The following is an 18,703-nucleotide window of genomic DNA, read 5'->3' on the forward strand; positions in this document are numbered from 1 at the left end:
AAAAGGGAAAGTTAATTAACAAGGATTTACAAATGGGATGTTTCACCTTTGAAAAATTTCCCTGTTTTTTGAGATTTGTTCTTCTATTAAACCGAGCCAAGAAAAGCAATATATTAAAAAACATTTGGATGAAACAAGAGAAAAAATTGTCTCCAAGGTAGTAAGACTTAGGTCAGGCAATGACAGGGGATGACAGATACCCTGTGAGCTACTGTCCAGGCAAAAAAAGAACACATAACACAAACCTGGGGTTAACAGCACCAAGAATCATAGAATCATAGAAAGGATAGGTTGGAAGGAACCTTAAAGAACATCCAGTTCCAACCCCCCTGCCGTGGGCAGGTACACATCCCACTGGATCAGGCTGCTCCAAGCCCCATCCAACCTGGCCTTGAACACCTCCAGGGATGGGGCAGCCATGACTTCTCTCGGCAACTAGTATTTCCATGAGGAACTGGCAGACACAGAGATGAGTGCCAGCGTAAAATGAGAAAGCTTGTTTGGATTATTCTCCATTGAAATTCTGTTAAAATCAATTTTCTCATCAATTTTTCTTAGTTCTGAATCATTGCGATTCCCAATGAGATGTAAAAGCTGCTTTTGGCCATTTGGGGTCACCGAACATGTAAGATTTGTGCAGTTTTAAAGCATCACAATTTGAAAATGCACACAGTCAATTTTTTTCCCATTGTAATTTCACTAAAGTGGTCCAATATCATGAACAACTCACACAGAATAAATATCAAAATGTTTACAATACAACACAAGAAACATGGAAAAACTGACCAAGTCTGCAATGCTCCAAGCCCATTTCTACCTGGAAATATCAGAGAAGTCTTTTCTCCTTTGCCTTTGCAGTTGTTTTATGTGAAAATCTCTCTCACAAAGGAGTAAAGGTGCAAAATTCCCTCTCAAAAAAAAAAATCTGCAATTATATTCACCCACAAATAAAGCCTGAAGTTTTGGAATCCTCATTCCAACTTGTTTGCACACTTCCAGCTGTACTGATTTTTCTTGTGAAAAGGGAAAGCAATATCAATCAACTCCCACCAAACTACTCTTCTGAAAATTTAATCCTCAGGTCCCTCAGTCCGGAAGCCAATGGATGGAGGTGGCCAACAGCATCCTGGCTTGGATCAGGAATGGTGTGACCAGCAGAAGTTGGTAAGTGATTGTGCCCCAGTACTCAGCGCTGGTGGGGCTGCACTTCGAATCCTGAGTTCAGTTTTGACCCCCAGTACAGGAAAGACATCGAAGGGGTGAAGCGCATCCAGAGAAGGGCAATGAAACTGGTGAAGGATCTGGAGCACAGGGATTATGGGCAGAGGCTGAGCAACCTGGGATTGTTTAGCCTGGAGAAGAGGAAGCTGAGGGTAAACATTATTCCTCTCTACAGCTGCCTGGAAGGAGGTTGTAGCAAGGCGAGTGCTGGTCTCTTCTCCCAAGTGACAAGTGATAGGATGGCCTCAAGCTGTGCTAGGTGAGGTTTAGATTGCGTATTAGGGAAAAAAATCTTCAGTGAAAGAGTGGCGAAGCATTGGAAGAGACTGCCCAGGGAAGTGGTGGAGTCCTCATCCCTGGAGGTGTTCAAAATAGGTGTGGCCATGGCACTTTGGAATATGCTTTAGTGGTCGTGATAGTGTTGGGCTGATGGTTGGAGTGGATGATTTTAGACATCTTTTCTGGCCTTAATGATTCTATGATTTTATGACCTGCGAACACTTCATGTTTTGGCTCAACATACCTCCAACAGAACACGCAAAGCAAAGACTTCTACAGCTTCTAGTTATAGTTGTGGCTTGGGTCGGAGAAGCAAAAGGAGCCACATGGGAAAGAACTAAGCCCCTGTAGAGTAGTTTGTCTTCCCTTTGGTGCAGGTAATGCTGCTGTAGACAGTCACCCTATCTTTCAGAGATCCACACCACTGAAAATGCTGGGCTGTTGGATCAGCCATGCCTATGAAGCTGCAAGATGCAATGGAGGTTTTTTGTCCATGCCAAATTTTGTAGTCATAGATCATAGGGTAACATGTTCATTTGGACTGGAAGGGACCTCAGGACTTTTGCAGTCCGACCTCCCAGCCAAAGCAGGGTGGAACCAGGTTACAAGATCAGTCCAATCTGGTCTTGAAAAACTCCAAGGATGGAGACTGTCTTGGTGTCTCAGGCCTTTTCAGTCCTGGAAGATGGTTTCATTGCTGCTTCACACGTGTATTGGGTGTAAAGGTGTTATTTCAAAGAATCTGTTGTAGGGAATAGTTGACTCTTACCTGCCACCTGTCAGAAAACGCAGAAATCCTCAAAGTATCAGTCTGGGGCTATGATTCCAGGTTCATCCAATAAGATGGTGCTGCATTTCTGCCCTCATGTGTCTGGCTGTAAAAGTCTCTGCTGTTACAAAAGAAATATTGGCTTCACCTAAGTCCACAGTTAAAAACGGAAAGATCTCAAAACCTTGCTTCACAGGCATGGAACAACTGTCCTAAAGCTCAGCCCATTATCCTCCTTTAAAGGCAGACACAGCAGGAACTGTGAGAAGAATATAAACAGGAGCGCATGCATAACACTACCACATAGAACTCCCCCAACCCACAGTAATTCATGTCTCTGTGACAAGTAGACCTCACTGGACTTCCCACCACGACTTCATCCAAATGACTTTCCGTTCTCTCTAAGTTTTTCGTGCACACCACATACTATAGCAAAGACCACCACTAATGATGCATGTGAAGAAGTCTCACCTCCTCTTCTTTTGAATCCTGCTGCTTTCCTTTGATGTCCTGCCCCTCACGAGTGGGGAGAAGCAGTGCAATGCTGGATAGGCACCCAAGGCAGATCTTGGCACCTGGAGACAGAGAGGTGTTGCTATTCCCTGCTCCAAAGCAAGACACTGGAGGATGTATCGCTAATGACCTGTGTTGTTGGCCAACACCCATCTGTGTTTGCATCCAGAGCCAGGGAAAAGTATATTTGGGTGCTAATGAGTCCTTCGAAGGATGTCATTTTTATAATCTAGAAGATTACCCCAGGGATGAGAGTGAGGGCTTAAATTGCATGCAAACCATTTACCCATTTGTTTCTCAGCTTCTTTGTTTATAAGCTGGGACCAACTTTGCTTTAATGAAGCCAGGGGACACAATTTGTCTTCCGTAACACCTTTATCCTCTGGTGTATAATCCAGGTTTTATAGAAATTATGCAACTGGGTGAAACTCACCACCAGGAACAAACATTTCTGATAGCAAATGAAATGCTCCTCCAAGTCCTGTCTAGGCATAAAGGGACATCAGAGCTGTGGTTTAAAGCTCAGAGAGTAAGAAGCTCCTTCTGCCATCTGATGGTGAGTGGAGGGAAGGAGTCACAGCACTAGGTCGTCTCAGTGCTCACCCGGAATTAAGGAGTAGACCTTCCAGACAGAGGATTGCTTTTTGCCCTTCAGCTATTGGCAGTGAGAAACATGCCCACAGGGAGGGCTTCAGTGTAGATGTCCATCCTTAACCTCCTCCAGTCACACTTGCAGTAGTCACAGGAACAGAAGCCAAACTGAGAGTCCTTCATGGACTGAAACACTCCGGAGGACAAGATGTGGGGCTGCATTTGGACATGTAAAAGGATGGGGTAGGAGTGACCCTTTGAAGGTCCTCTACATGCCTTAAAGTTTCTTAGGGATATTCTTCTTTCACTGAGAGGAATACTAGAAGTTACTTGCATCATAGGGGTGTTCCCATCTGACCAACCGATAAACTGAAGTGAAACAGCTAAAGGAGGGACTAAACAACTAAAGGGGAAACAGCTTGCATTTCAGGGAAAGGAAGGCTTTGGAATTGGCTCAGGAATGGTGTTGCTGGTCCAACCTTCCTTCTGGGCCTTGGAGACTCTGCTCCTTCCCACAACAACTGCCTCACAATCTGACCAAGCTCATTGTCATTGTAGTGCCACCTCCTCTCTTACATCTGTCCCAAGCATGGATCTAACGGTCTCTCTCCTCTGTCCTTCAGACTCCCTACCTTCACCCTGCAAAAGCCAATCCTCTCAAGCATGGTGGGGCACAACTTCCTTGGCATGCCATGACCCTCTTTTTTGAGAGTCAAACTCCTGCAGCCCTGCAAAGTCCCAGGACTCCTGACAAGGCAGTGAGGTCTCTGTCACTGTAGTTACAGGGTGGCTCGTGACCGTGTATGTCCCACATCTGCAGAATGAAAGACAAATCATGCCTCATGTCAGTGGTGTTGACTTGGTGGAGGTCTGGGAAGGAAACAAACCCCAGCCTGTGCCAGAATGGTAGTCTTTCAAACTGATAACAAGGGCTTGATTTTACAGAGGGTGACATTCCTCACATTTTTCCTTTTGATTAATGCTTTCCTTGTACGTCCTTGCCACACTAAGAACTTCTTGAGTGCACAGTAACCCTTTGTGTGTTGCAGGACTTAACGGCAATAAGGTCTCACTCATCATGGTGAAGACTTAGGGACAGTCTGGTCTCCCATGGCCAAGAGCATAGGCTATATTGGGTGAAGTAATAGTCCTTAAATCCTAGCAAACAAGGTGTGAGTGGGATCTGATAAAATCATTGATAGTTGAAAGATGCCTCACCTATAATATTGATCATTTTGAGGCTCTTTGCATCAGCTTTGTGGCGTAAATCCTGTTTTTTTGATGACTGAACTGGCAACAAGTATGCACACCAGAGATTTGGACTTTCTCAGGGCTGTGGAAACAATTACTTTAGAGCTGTATTTGGGTGACAAGCCCTGGAGAAGGCAGTGTTTCCAAGCAGAAGCCTCTGTTGCTCCAGTTGTGTGACTGTCCACAACTTCCCTGGGTAACGTGTTCCGTTGCCTCACCATGCTCATGGTGAAGAAATTCTTCCTTATGTCTCGCCTAAATCTGTCCCTTTCCAGTTTATATCCATTACCCCTCGTCCTATCACTACAAACCTTAGTAAGCAGTCCCTCTCCAGCTTTCTTGTAGCCCCTTCAGGTACTGGAAGGTCACTATAAGATCTCCTCAGAGCCTTCTCTTCTCCAGGCTGAAGATCTGGACAGGGCCCAGAATGCTTGAGAAAACATTCAGGATGGAAATAGAGAAAAATCATAGAACCAGGAAATCATTAAGGTTGGAAAAAACCTCTAAGATGAAGTTCAACCATCAGCCCAACACCATCACGCCTACTAAACCATGTCCACCAGTGGCACGTCTGCACATTTGTGAACACCGCTGGGGTTGGTGACTCCACCACTTCTCTTGGCAGCCTCTTCCAGTGCTTCACCACCATTTCAGTAAAGAATATTTTTCTAATATCCCATCTAAACTTCCCCTGGTGTAACTTCAGGTCATTTTGTCTATTCCCATCATTTGTTACTTGAGGGAGGAGACCAACACCCACCTCACTACAGCCTCCTTTCAGATAATTGTAAAGAGCAATAAGATTTCCCCTCAGCCTCCTTTTCTTCAGGCTAAACAATCCCAATTCCCTCCGCTGCTCCTTTCCTTGCACTCTGCTGTGGTCTGAGGTCATACTGCAGAGTCCTTGCCCCTGTGGAGGCTTTGGGAAGAACACACAACTACATTATCACTGCTTGACTACCTAGTGCGAACTCAGGTTGATTTCCAAAGCTGAGTCATGAAGCAGAATGGTATGAAAAGGGCAGCGACCTTTACTCATGCATGAGATATAAGTGTGTGGGAGGAACAGGGGAACTCTGGGTTCCCATGCCTTTTGTAGGTCTGAAACAATAGCAACGAACGTCAAAGCAAGATCAGGATGGAGAGGACTATTCAGTGTTTTACTTGCTGATCAGTGAAACAACTGGAGCTGGTGGCACTGGAGCTGAGATGTTAGCAAGGTGAGAGGTGGTACGGTTGCTAGTTCTCCTTATGTGTCTTATGTTGCATGGTGGCAGCAGCAGCATCGCTTATCTGAGACCTAAATCCCTCAGGGCTGTCAAACCTTCTCAAGTAATGAGACATGAGACTTTTCAGTGAAGGGAACAAATCCTGAGAGCGTATCATCATAGAATTGAATAGACGTGAAAACAATGGGTAACGCTTTCCACCACAGTTCTGATGCATTTTATTCAGAGCCCTGTGTCGAGATGCAGTGGGAGTAGCTACTTTCAAGACCGTACACCTCTTGAGTAATGGCTTCAAACTGCGCAGAGCAAGTTCAGAGCGGACATTAGGAAAAAGGTCTTCATTGGAAGGTTTATCGAGCACTGGCAGAGGCTGCCCAGGGAGGTGGTTGAGTCCCCATCCATGGAGGTATTTAAAAGACTGGTAGATTAAGTGCTTAGGGATGTGACTTAGTAGTGGACGGGTACAGTTGGGTTTGATGATCTCAGAGGTCTTTTCCAGCCGACTGATTCTATGATTTTATGGTTCAAATCACTTTTGGTCCAAATGCTGAACAGGACCTTCAGCACTTCTAATAGGTTCACTCGTATCAGTTCTCAGCTCAGCTCATTTCTTCTCCTTACATTTCCACCACCTTGGGCTTTAAAGACACATCCCTTCCTCCACAGTGTGCTTACAGCAGTGGCCTCAGTGCTTCTGTTCCCTGCAAAGCTGCATGAAAAGGAAGCCAAGAAACCAATGCTAATTGTAATAGTAATTAAAAGCCAAGTGTGAATACTCAGTCAAGAGTCACCTTGGGTGAAGTCCCAGGCACAGTAGCAGAGCAGCTGTTTCAGGAGTGGGAACGTGCCTCGTGCCTGAGCTTCAAGCACTGCAGAGCTAATGCAGAGCCTCTGGAGCAGCGCTGAGTACCTGACAGCCACCCAGCTCTTAAGACCTGGCCTGGACTCCTTACGTGGAGCCATGTGGGAGCAACAGCTTGTCGACATCTTGAACCCAGAGGCTGAATGGCACCATGGCAGGAACTCAGAGACCAAAAGGCATCCAAAGGTTCCTTCCAGAGATGTTTCTGTCCTTGGGAACTGTGACAGGTGGATGATTGAGGATCAGGTTGGTCAGCAGAGGATGTACCTTTTATCTGTTGGAACACATGTGATGGGCACAGCTACACAGCACAGCTTGCTAGAATTTGGGCCTGATCCTTCTACTCCGGAGTGCAAATCAGGAGTGGCTTCACAAATGTCATGGAAGTATTGCATAGGCTTTTTTGGAAGCTCCTGAAGAGTGAAGGTTCCTTGAGTACTTCTCTTTTTTTAGTCTAATTAGTATATATCTTTTCAGCAATCGTGTCAAAGATTTCGGCATTCTGTACAGGAAACAAAGTGATTTTATGAACCAAGATGAGATGGATCCAACTGTCAAAGCCAAAGTAGCCACCATTAGAAAGTGAAGTTTTCCCTGCATTTAACCACCTCATTTCTATCAGATCAATCAAGAAGAAATAGTATCTTATATACCACCTTGATGGTTAATACATTATCCAAGTAATTTTGGGGTATCAGATGCTGGATGTAGAAAAAGCCACAGGCTACTCTAAATCTGCATAATTGGTACTTAACAAGAAATAGTGGAATCAATTACAGCTGTAATTAAGAGTGTGAAATTTCAGTGTTTACTACATCACTGTAAGGAGGACTGATCCCCTCTCAGTTTAAAGTGGAGTAAATCTGCCATCAGGCACCACCAGAAGCTCTCAGATCTGCACAAAGTGGCAGAGCGTCTTGGGTGGTGATAACAGCTCTGTGGTGGTGAGACAAGTCACAAGTAATGTTCCCCAGAGCTCAGTGCTGGGTCCAATTCCGTTCAATATCTTTATCAATGACCTGGTTGAAGGGATCAAGTGCACCCTTAATAAGTTTGTGGATGACACTAAGCTGGGAGAAAGTGTTGATCTGCTTGAAAGTAGGGAGTCTCTTCAAAGGGATCTGAACAGGCTGGATCAATGGGCTGAGGCCAGTGAGGTGAGGTTCAACAAGGCCAGGTGCTGGGTCCTGCACTTCGGACACAACACCACCACGCAACACTCAAGGCTTGGAGAAGAGTGGTTGGAAAGCTGCCTGGCAGAGAAGGACCTGGGGGTGTTGATTGACAGCAGCTGAACCTGAGCCAGCAGTGGCCCAGGTGGCCAAGAAAGCCAATAGTATCTTGGTCTGTATCAGACACAGTGTGGCCAGCAGGAGCAGGGAAGAGATTGTGCCCCTGGACTCGGCACTGGTGAGGCCATACCTTGAATCCTGGGTTCAGTTTTGGGCCCCTCAAAAGGACATTGAGTGGCTGGAGTGCATCCAGAGAAGGGAACGGAGCTGGGGAAGGGGCTGGAGAACAAGGGTTATGAGGTTGTTTAGCCTGGAGGAGAGGAGGCTGAGGGGACACCTTACAACTGTCTGCAACTGCTTGAAAAGAGGTGGTGGCGAGGTAGGTTCTTGTCACCTCTCCCAGGTGGCAGGCAATAGGATGAGAGGAAATGGCCTCAAGCTGCACTAGAGGAGGTTCAGTTTGGACATTAGGAACAAATTCTTGACCAAAAAGTTTCTCAGGCCCTGGCAGAGGCTGCCCAGGGAGGTGGTTGAGTCCCCATTCCTGGAGATGTTTCAAAGACAGGTAGATGAAGTGCTTTAGGGATGTGATTTAACAATGGACAGGTACAGTTGGACTTGATGATCTCAAAGGTCTTTTCCAACGTAGTGATTCTATGATTCCCTGATTCTATGAGACACTGACTTGCCACCAGCAGAAGATCAGACCTTCCTCTGTGTGCTCTTACTGAGCACAGCAGAGCTCAGAAAAGATGTGTAGGAGCAAAGAAAACATCTTTTTGCCTGTTCTCATACCCCTTAGCCTCTTCCAGGAAAAGACCAGGCAGTAGACGATAACAACTCTTTGGGCTGACCTGGGGAGGGCGGGCCTGTGATTGAGTTATAGGTCTCTGGGGACAGCAACAGTTGAAGTCTTTCCAATTAGCACGTTGGATTGGAGTCAAGAGCTGTCAGGGCTTTAATTTACTAACCCATGTCCCTCTCCCTATATATCCATGTGACAGCTCATTCGTTTAAGGTTGATAGAGTGCATGGCTGGCCTCTAACTGTTCTTCCATCCATCTCCCTCCCCAATTTGCTTCCTCAAGAACATTTTCCAAAGGGGAATTTCCACAGCTTGTGGATGCCCAGGTCAATTTATGCCTAACAGTTATTCCTGCTGAAAAACAAACTCTCAAGTCTCTCTGAGTCTATTTCATGCCCTGAGGTGGGGATTTTGGTTGGTGTCCATCACCACAGAGAGGAGACAATGTTATTATGACCCGTGTGTTGAGCAAGCTTTTCTTGAGCTTGTTGGACACCAGTGGAACATAGAAGTTCTGTTGATCTTGTGTGTCCAAGATCAAAATAAAAGCTAACAAAATTCATCTTGGCAAAAGTGTTCCCTGATGCTTTGGCCAAGATGATGGTCTTCCTTGGAAGACAGGTGTGTTGTGTGTTCACCATCAATGTGTTCTGTTTTGGCTGGGCTCTGACCTGTGTCTCATTAGCCAACATCTCCCACTATATTGCAGTATAGTGCAATATATATTATTGTTGGGATAAACATGGAAACTCTTCCCTTTTTTTGAGCAGTTATTAAATGCCAACAACTCCTGAGCCTGAAATGAGTAGTAAATATGGACCAAGGTTCAAGAACACAGCCAAGTGCAAGTCCTCCTGGTAACTTCCTAAGATGCTTTGGCAGCTACAGGTGAACAGCCAAGACCAGTGAATCATTAGCAGATATGCCATGGAAAACCTTCTCTTTGCTCTGACATTTCCTTCCATGTACAACCCTCTCTACATTATAGAATCATAGAACGGTTTGGGTTGGAAGGGACCTCAAAGCCCATCCAGTTCCAACACCCTGCCATGGACAGGGACACATCCCACTGGATCAGGTTGCTCAAAGCCCCATTCAACCTGGCCTTGAACACCTCCACGACTTCTCAGGCATCCTCATTAACGACATCCTCATCAAACATCTCATGGTTTCCTACTCAGGGCTTTCTCTGTGCCTTTCTCTTTAGAGTGCAGTAAATTTCTAGATTACATTAGGCAAGAATAAGCTGATAGGGTCTTATATCCAGAAAAGACCTTTATCAGTTGTTCTTAAAGCACACAAACCTAGACTAGTGGGTCTCATCTGACCTAGCATCCATCCCACGAACTCTGGTTCTGCTTAAATCTCCTCTAATACTGAACTCCCTCAGATGACGTGCCCACTCTTCAGCCAATCATCTACAATGGGGTTCCTCTGGCCAAGTAAACATGTCTGCAATGTAGAAGTCCCCCCATGAGCTGGTGTCCTGGGTTCCCTTTGTAGCCAATGGGGCAAAAGAGGACACAAGCCATCCGGCCTATTTTTGACGTTTACTTAGAAGACAGTCATTGTTAGAAGTAACCACTTTGCTTCCTTGATTAGAAATGGAGGGTGGGAACAAGTTCAGATGATGTGTGGACTGATTTAAAGTCTTGGCAATTTAAAGTTTAAGAACTTCAAATGATGTGAATCCAAACGACTATAATTGCAGCGTAAACAGGAAGGAAATATGCTCCAGCATCATTATGATGCTCATGGAATAAGGAACAAGAATAAAAATACAGAGCCAAGACCACAGGTTCTGCTATAATACAGGCATCACAGGTCACCTTCTCAGCTGGTGGGAACCTGCTGCCTCTTTTAACTTCCATACCCCTTGACCAATGAACCTGAGTAGCAAAAGGAAGCTGGGAGGAGGTAGAACAAGAGCAATGTGAGCCTAAGTTTGAAGATCACTGTAAGATCCCACAGTTTCACAGTGTTGGTGAGGTTTCAAGGGCACAGAGACACCTGTGGTTCCATGGAGAATGACGGGAAGCAAATCCCTTGTGGTCCTTTGTGCTTTTGAATATTTCCTATTCAGCTGTATTACAATAAAATCTACTGTAAACTGAGAGCTGGGAGGGGGAGCAGGGATCAGAAAGCAGCGAGCAAGATCAGTCTTGTTAGTTGTTAGACTGACAAGAGTAATGGAAAGGAGGAGGAGAGGGCATGAGAGAATGCAAAAGCATTAGGCAGAAATTCTGTGAAGCTTATGCAACCTAAAATAAAAAAGGATTTGCACACAGTGCCGTTTAACCTCATGCCCCTGTGACTAATGAATTCTCAATGCTGGGGGATAGAGAAAAAACAAAACACGATGACAACAACAACAAGAAGCAACAGCAACCCACAATTAGCTGGCAAGAAGCAAAAGGACGGTGTTTTCCCCAACCTATTTCACAAAGCTTTTTCAGGAGGGTATCTTAGGGGGCATCAGTGGGATATGGACGGGCTCAGCACAGGACACTAATTCTCAGGCACTGTCTGACTGATAAAGATTTTAATTGGAGTGTTTATGTTTCCAGTCCTCCAGCAACACAGATCTGCTCTGATAATGTGTTTTAAGGGACCAGAGGTAACATTTGGAAGATAAATGTAGTGTCAGCTGCCCATTGGATTACATAGACATTATGGCCCACTGAGGATTCATTATCTGTTGTATTTTGAGAGCTTTTAATGAGTTTTCCATGCGTCCACCTCTGGTTTTATGGAACTTTGCCCATTCCCTCTGCTTTTAGACATCAGACTGGATTATCAAGCCACTTCCCTTGACTGGCGTAGGTGGACTGTCAGATAGGGACATGAGCAGCTGAGTTACACTGAAGACAGGACACTAGAAGTGCTGTTCCTATCACAGCCTGAGTCTAGCAGCTTTCAGCAATAGGGGTACTAACAACGTAAGGGTTTAGGAAGAGAAGGCTCAGAGGAGATCTTATGGTGACCTTCCAGTACCTGAAGGGGGCCTACAGGAAAGCTGGAGAGGGACCATTCATACGGGCTTGTGGTGATAGGATGAGGGGGAATGGGTATAAACTGGAGAGGGGCAGATTTAGACTGGACATTAGGAAGAATTTCTTCACCATGAGAGTGGCGAGACACTGTAACAGGTTGCCATGGGAAGTTGTGGCTGCCCCATCCCTGGAGGTGTTCAAGGCCAGGTTAGATGAAGCCTTGAGCAGCCTGATCTGGTGGGAGGTGTCCCTGCCCCTCTCAGGAGGGTTGGAACTAGATGATGTTTAAGGTCTCTTCCAACCATAACTATTCTATGATTCTATGATCCTATGAAGAGAAGCAGAGCATTCTCAGCTGTGGGAGACAGACCATATCTACAAAGGGAAAGGAATCGCCCTCTACCCATGTGGCCAATGGTATCTCTGACACCATGGATCGGAGGAGGGCAGATGGAAGAAACTCCTAGTTGCACTTCCAACCCCCAATGGAGACATCAAGTTTCAGTCCCTACCTGGTGCCAGTTCTTGTTTGAGGATAAGATTGCCTGGGCAGGGCCCTGTGGTTGTGCTGAAAGCAGCCCTGGAGCCCCCAGCAGTGCTCCTTCAGGGCTCTGTGCTATCTGTCTTGGCCTTAGCAAGGGCAAGACTGTCATTCCCTCCCTGGTAAAACACAGGCAGTGTCCCACACCATTTGTCTTCACTGTCTCCAGTGACTTGATTTGCATGAGAAAGTCGGTTCGACACAGATTTATTTATTGTAAGTCAATGTGGGACACGTTCCAAATTGCCACGTTGACAGCCTGGGAAAACAAGGTCCTGCATTTACCCGAAAAATAAGGACAGGAGAGAAAACGGCTGTACAGGGTCGATTTTCTCTGCCCACTGTCTTTGAGGAGATGCTGCATCTCCAGGTAGAAGAATATTATCCCCCATCTCTAAAAGCCAATTTGCAGCTGCTTCACAGGAGCTTGCTGGATACCTTCTCTCCCACTGGAAAACTTTCAGAGGAGTGAGAAGTTCCTTTGGGTCTTTACAGCTGGATCTCAACAGCAATCTAACAGCAAACAGCTCTAGAGCTCTCCTTTGTCCCTTTGAAAGCCCACATTTGTTTTAGAAAGGAAGAAAACAGAAAGGAATATTGTCCCTTCAGAGGTGATTAGAGATGATGTTTTTTTCCAAGATTTCTGGTCTGTTCTGTTTGCTTCCTTACAGCTTACAAGAACCATCAGACTCATTTGAGTTTGAGAACATGGAGACATGAAATATTTAGAGTTGGCTCTGGCTTTATTTTCAATCTTCCAAAGGCAGCCTGAAAGGAAAAATCACCCTCTTAAGATTTATATGCTCTTTGAATAAGCAGCGAGGAAAGCTTTTAATTGATCACAGCTCATTTAAAGTGAGAGCTGAGCAAAACTGGGGCGGTTGCAAGATAGAGACAATAAAGATACACTACGACATGCCCATGGAAATCGCAGTGTTATTGGCAAGATCCTCTGCTCCTGGAAAATTCTTCCTCCTAGCAAGCTGAGATCCCTTAGAGAGGACTGGAACAGGTTGCCCACAGGAGTCATAGAAGCATCCCTGGAGGTGTTTGAGGCCAGGCTGGAAGATTTTAGATGAGACAATATTTTCTTGTGAGGGTGGTGAAGCCCTGATACAGGTTGTCTAGAGAAATCTTGTTTGTCGAGAGAAAAGCCCCATCCCTGGAGGTGTTCAAGGCCAGGTTGGATGGGACTTTGAACAATCTGGTTCAGTGGGAGGTCTCCCTGCCCATGGCAGGGAGGTTGGAACTGGATGGATTTCAGGGTCCCTTCAACCCAAAGCATTCCATGATTCTATGATTCCATCTGACTCTATCTAACAAATGTGCTGCCCTTTTTATTTGATGCAGTTATAGACGGTTGTGAGTAAGGAGCAGGAAAACCAGCAAAATAATGTCCAGTTTGCATCAATAGGAAGATTTACTTTAATCTAGATGATTATCTGATTTAAACTGCTGCCTGTGAAAGTGCTGGCTGAAGAAGAATGCTAAAAAGAGGATTTTTATAAAGAAAAAAGAGGCTCTTATTTACAACTTGCTCATGTGAAAGCCCTTGGGAGAGTTCACAGTCCTATTCTTCACCACAGTTTGTTTGAGCTGGAGTGGACAGAGATGGTTCTTCACCTCCATCTGGCTGCTAGTCTCCTCCTACAGCTGGGTGCGGTGGTGTGCCTGGTCCTGATGGGTCAAAGCTACTTCTGATGATGGGTTGAACTCTGAAGTCCTTCTGGCATCACTGTCTTAAGTTTTTTCTCAGAAAAGAGATTTATGTAATTTCTTCCCTCTTTTACCCCCTTCCCCACATCTTCTCGTCTCTTCTCCCTTTCATTTCGGGCTGTAATCACCAAATCATGACTGTCCTCACCATTTGTAAATGACCAGCAACCTCCAAAGAAAACAAGCAAGCAGAAATTAGATGTTGTTGACTGTCTTGGACCAAATGTTGTGTGGAGTCTATGTTTTAAAAAGACTTAATTTAATTAAAAGTGGAGGATTGGAGACAGTGTGGTATTCGTGAGTATCAGTTTAGTGTAGCTGATGGCTTCAGCTGAGAATAAAAGTATGGCGATGATGGAAGGCAAATGTCAAAATGTTTCTTTTCAACCTGTCTTATGTTTCACATCACAAATGCCAGAGCCATTTCAAAGCAATACCTTTCAGCTTCTATTTGTCATTTCAAAGTGGAATTTCTCTCCGAGTGGACCGATTTCTTTTTAATAACTTAGAAACACAAGCAAGAAAATTAATTAGGTGGTCAGGGGAAATATTTTGCATTGACCCTAAATGATTGGGTTTTGTTTCTCTGAAAAGGAGGAGGGAAATAGTTGGGCTTCAGCTACGTTGGTTGGGTTTTATTGTTTTTCCAGTAAAACAGGGGCCTGAAAAAGAGTGGTTCCCAAGCTGTGAACCTTGCTCTAAGCCATACGTTTTCTCTTGGTGTTGTGGGTGGAGTACTTTCACCTGATTATAAATAGTCTGTGCTTATAGACAGTAATTGAAAACATAAAGATTTGAGAGAAAAACAGAGAAGAAGAAAAGCTTTCTGAACTTCTTGCCAGCTTTCTGCATGTTGGCAGTCCTTGACTCTGCCTGGGTTTCATCTGGGAGCACATCAGTCCTTAGAAGATGAGCAGGGCTGGTGACAACACTGGGCCAAGGTGCTGGATGTGTAAGGGGTAAGGCAGTGAGCAGAGGGCCTTGAGGTCACTTTAAGGAGTGTGACACCATGTCACTGCCAGCTTGCTCTCTTCCTGCATCAGAGGAAGAAAGAGTTCAGCTCACATAACCTCCTTGAGAAGAGCACTTCACAGAATCATAGAATCATAGAATCATGGAATCATAGAATCATAGAATGGTTTGGGTTGGAAAGGACCTCAAAGCCCACCTGGTTCCAATCCCCTTAACATGGACACGGACACCTCCCTCTGGATCAGGTTGCTCAAAGCCTCATCCAGCCAGGCCTTCAACATCACCAGGGATGGGACACCTATGACTTCTCTCCACAACCTGTGCCAGTGTCTCACCACCCTCACTGTCAAAATTTTTTCCTAATATCTAATCCAAATCTCCACTGTTTCAGCTTAAAACTTGTGCCTATAGCACTTCATCTGATCCCATTTTCCTATTTTTCTCTCCTGGGAATGTTTTACCTTCCTCCCCAAAGAACAAGGCTTTATTGGCCGTTTTGGTCCTGGACTTTGCTTCATCCTTGCTCAGTAAATCACAGCCCAGGATAGACTTCAGTGCTGAGCCACACAGGACCTCACTTAGTCTATAGTCAGGAGCTTGAGGATGTTTAAGTCTTCCTATTGACACCAGATGTGATTATTTTATGACAGCTTTCTAGTGGTGGGCAGGGTTTGAAGCAGGACATTGCATGCTAACGTTGAGAGATGAGAGTGTAAACTTTTCCCCCATTACTTGAATAGGGGGCTGATGGCCCTCATCAGTGGTGGTGGGAAGGTGCAAAGAGAAGATTTCCAGTCATCCCAATCCAAATCTCTTCTGTAAATCTCCCTTGAAGACTCAGATGTACGTTGAGGCTGTTAGCACTGAAATTCAAATAATCTGGGATTTCCTTTCCTGATAAATTTATACTCTCCTGACGGAGGACTCTGTTCTGCATCATGTCAACTCAGAGCTGAATCGATGCTCAACACCTCTCTTATGCCATTATTATATCTATATATATTAAAAAAAGACAAAAGTAAAAATAAAAACCTACAAACCAAGAAATGCCATTAAGCAAACAGTTGTTTCTGCAGCTCCAGAGTTAAAAAGAGGATCTTTGGAGGCGAAAGACCAGCTAAGCAGGCAGAAATTCTTTGCGCTGAGGCTGTGAGCTGCAGTTTTCCACTCTTGCTCTCAGCCTGATTTCTGGGCAGCTGCACCACAAAAAAAAAAAGAGCTTGCAAACTAATCAAGGTATTCTGTAGCCTACTTCTACAGAACAGTTTGGGGAAATTGCTCTTCAGTAGAAAAGAGAAAAAAAATAAGGCATCTTTTTAAATGTGCGTTTTATTTTACAGCATTTCAGAGAGGACAAAAATAGACTTGGGGGAAAGGGGTTGGTGCTAACCCCAAGTGCATATTGACTTCAGTGGAGCCGGTGGATGCACATTCATTTACGGCAACTGAGAAAAAAGGCCTGAGGTTCTCATTATAAAGACAACACTGGATTCTGATTTATTGTTTCCCAGGAATGAAGGGAGGGAGATGGATGGTCAGGCAGTATAAAATCTAGATAAACAGGAGGAGAGAGTCTTCTTGGGTTAACTGTGCTGCTGAAGTTCCAGGAGAAGCAACTTAGCACACAGTCTTCCTTCAGCACTATGACAGAGTAAAGGAGTCATCATAGAATAATAGAGTAGTTTGGGTTGGAAGGAACGTTAAAGAACATCCAGTTCCAACCGCCCTGCCATGGGCAGGGACACCCCACACTGGATCACGTTGCTTAAAGACTCATCCAACCTGGCCTTCAACACCTCCAGGAATGGGGCATCTGTGCCTTCCCTGGGCAACCTGTGCCAAGGCCTCACCAACCTCATGGGAAAATATTTCTTCCTAACATTCTCATCTCAAACTCTCCTTTTTTTTCAGCCTAAAATTGTTCCCCTTATCCCATCCCTGGAATTTCCTAATTAGATATTAGGAAAAATGATAAAGCTGATAAAGAACTTGATATAAGGAAGAATTTCTTCACCATGAGAATGATGAGGCCCTGGCCCAGGTTGCTCAGGAAAGCTGTGGCTGCCCCATCCCTGGAGGTGTTCAAGGCCAGGTTGGATGGGGCTTGGAGCAACCTGATCCAGTGGAAGTTGTCCCTGCCCATGACAGGGGGTTGGAACTGGATAATCTTTAAGGTCCCTTCCAACCCAAACTATTCTACGATTCTATGATTCTATGCTGCCCCGGAACATGTGGGAATCGTAAACCATTTCACAGAAAGGAGTTGTCCTCACCATTGACGCAGGGATTCCCCACTTTAGAAGGAAAACCAAAGCGTATAGACCACATGGTTTAGTCTAGCCAGGCATTATGGTTTGTGCCTGGGAAATGCTGGATTGAACAGCTGCTCTATATGGGGGGCCGGGCTAAGTGAACATAGAGGCAGCTCCTGGCTTTACCATCCAAGTGTGCATCTCGACAAGACTGGAAAACCAATGACAGAATTAAGCAGAAGGAAGAATCTTGTTCTGGGAACTGGAGATTTTAAATATCCCCCAATTAGTCCGGAGTACGGTGCTGGATAATCAGGCTTTCTGATAAGTGGTGCTGTGTAAGGATCAGAGGAAGAAATGTGCATCTTTCCTTTTGAACCTCTGAAAGATCTTTAAGAGTAAAAGGGAGGAGAAGTAGCTCTGCAGATCTCCTGCTGACATCCTTCTCTTCTTCTGTTCAGCTTCCTGGGGTAGTAGAAAATTACCATGGCTGTTCAGCTTCCTGGGGTAGGAAGCTGTGCTTCTGCATCCCTATCCTCCAGCCCAGGGGGGAGATGAACTACAAGGGGTGATATTATAATTGTGATTGGAAGCAAAGAACATTCTCAAATGCTTCTCTGGAGGAAAGTTGTAATAGCACCTAATTTCAAAAGCTGCAAGAGGAGATGTAGGACAATACAGGACTTTCAAAGGATTCTCTCCCTCATTATTGGAGTGGTTATTGGAAACACAAATTGGAAAGTGAGGGTAAGATCTAGGATGTTACGATGCTTAAAAAAAAAGAAAAACAAACATAAAAACTTCCTGGTTGATGAAATGGAAGATTCCCATCTACTAAACTGGAAAGCATTCTCTGAAGTAGTATTATAATGAGTCATTCTCCAGGAGAGGTCTAGCTCCATCGTAGAAGAATTTGCCCCAAAAAAGAAGCTGGACATTGGTTCTGCAGAAAGTACGACGTGCCAAACGGAACAATCATGGTGTGGGGTGCTGTCAGCTACTTACATGCGGGTGATAGCAGATACAGAATCATAGAATCATAGAATCATAGAATCGTTTGGGTTGGAAGGGACCTTAAAGATCATCTAGTTCCAACCCCGCTGCCATGGGTAGGGACACCTCTCACTGGATCAGGCTGTCCAAGACCTCATCCAACCTGGCCTTGAACACCTCCAGGGATGGGGCAGCCACAACTTCTCTGGGCAACCCGTGCTAGTACCTCACCACTCTCATGGTGAAGAAATTCTTCCTTATGTCTATATTACATCCATCCATCGATTCAAGATGAAGAACTCTGGACAGTAAGGATTTAAGAAAAGCAGAATTCAAGAAGGATTTCTCCTAGATAATTCATTACATTAAAAAGTGACGTTTCATCCACAGGGTGGCTGTTAAAATGTTTATAATCACATCATTTTTAAGAGTTATTTGAGGGGAATGAAACAATTTTATTTCAATTAATTTTTGTCTGTGGAAA

Source organism: Cuculus canorus, chromosome 4, assembly GCF_017976375.1.
Source record: "Cuculus canorus isolate bCucCan1 chromosome 4, bCucCan1.pri, whole genome shotgun sequence".
Classification (NCBI taxonomy): Eukaryota; Metazoa; Chordata; class Aves; order Cuculiformes; family Cuculidae; genus Cuculus; species Cuculus canorus.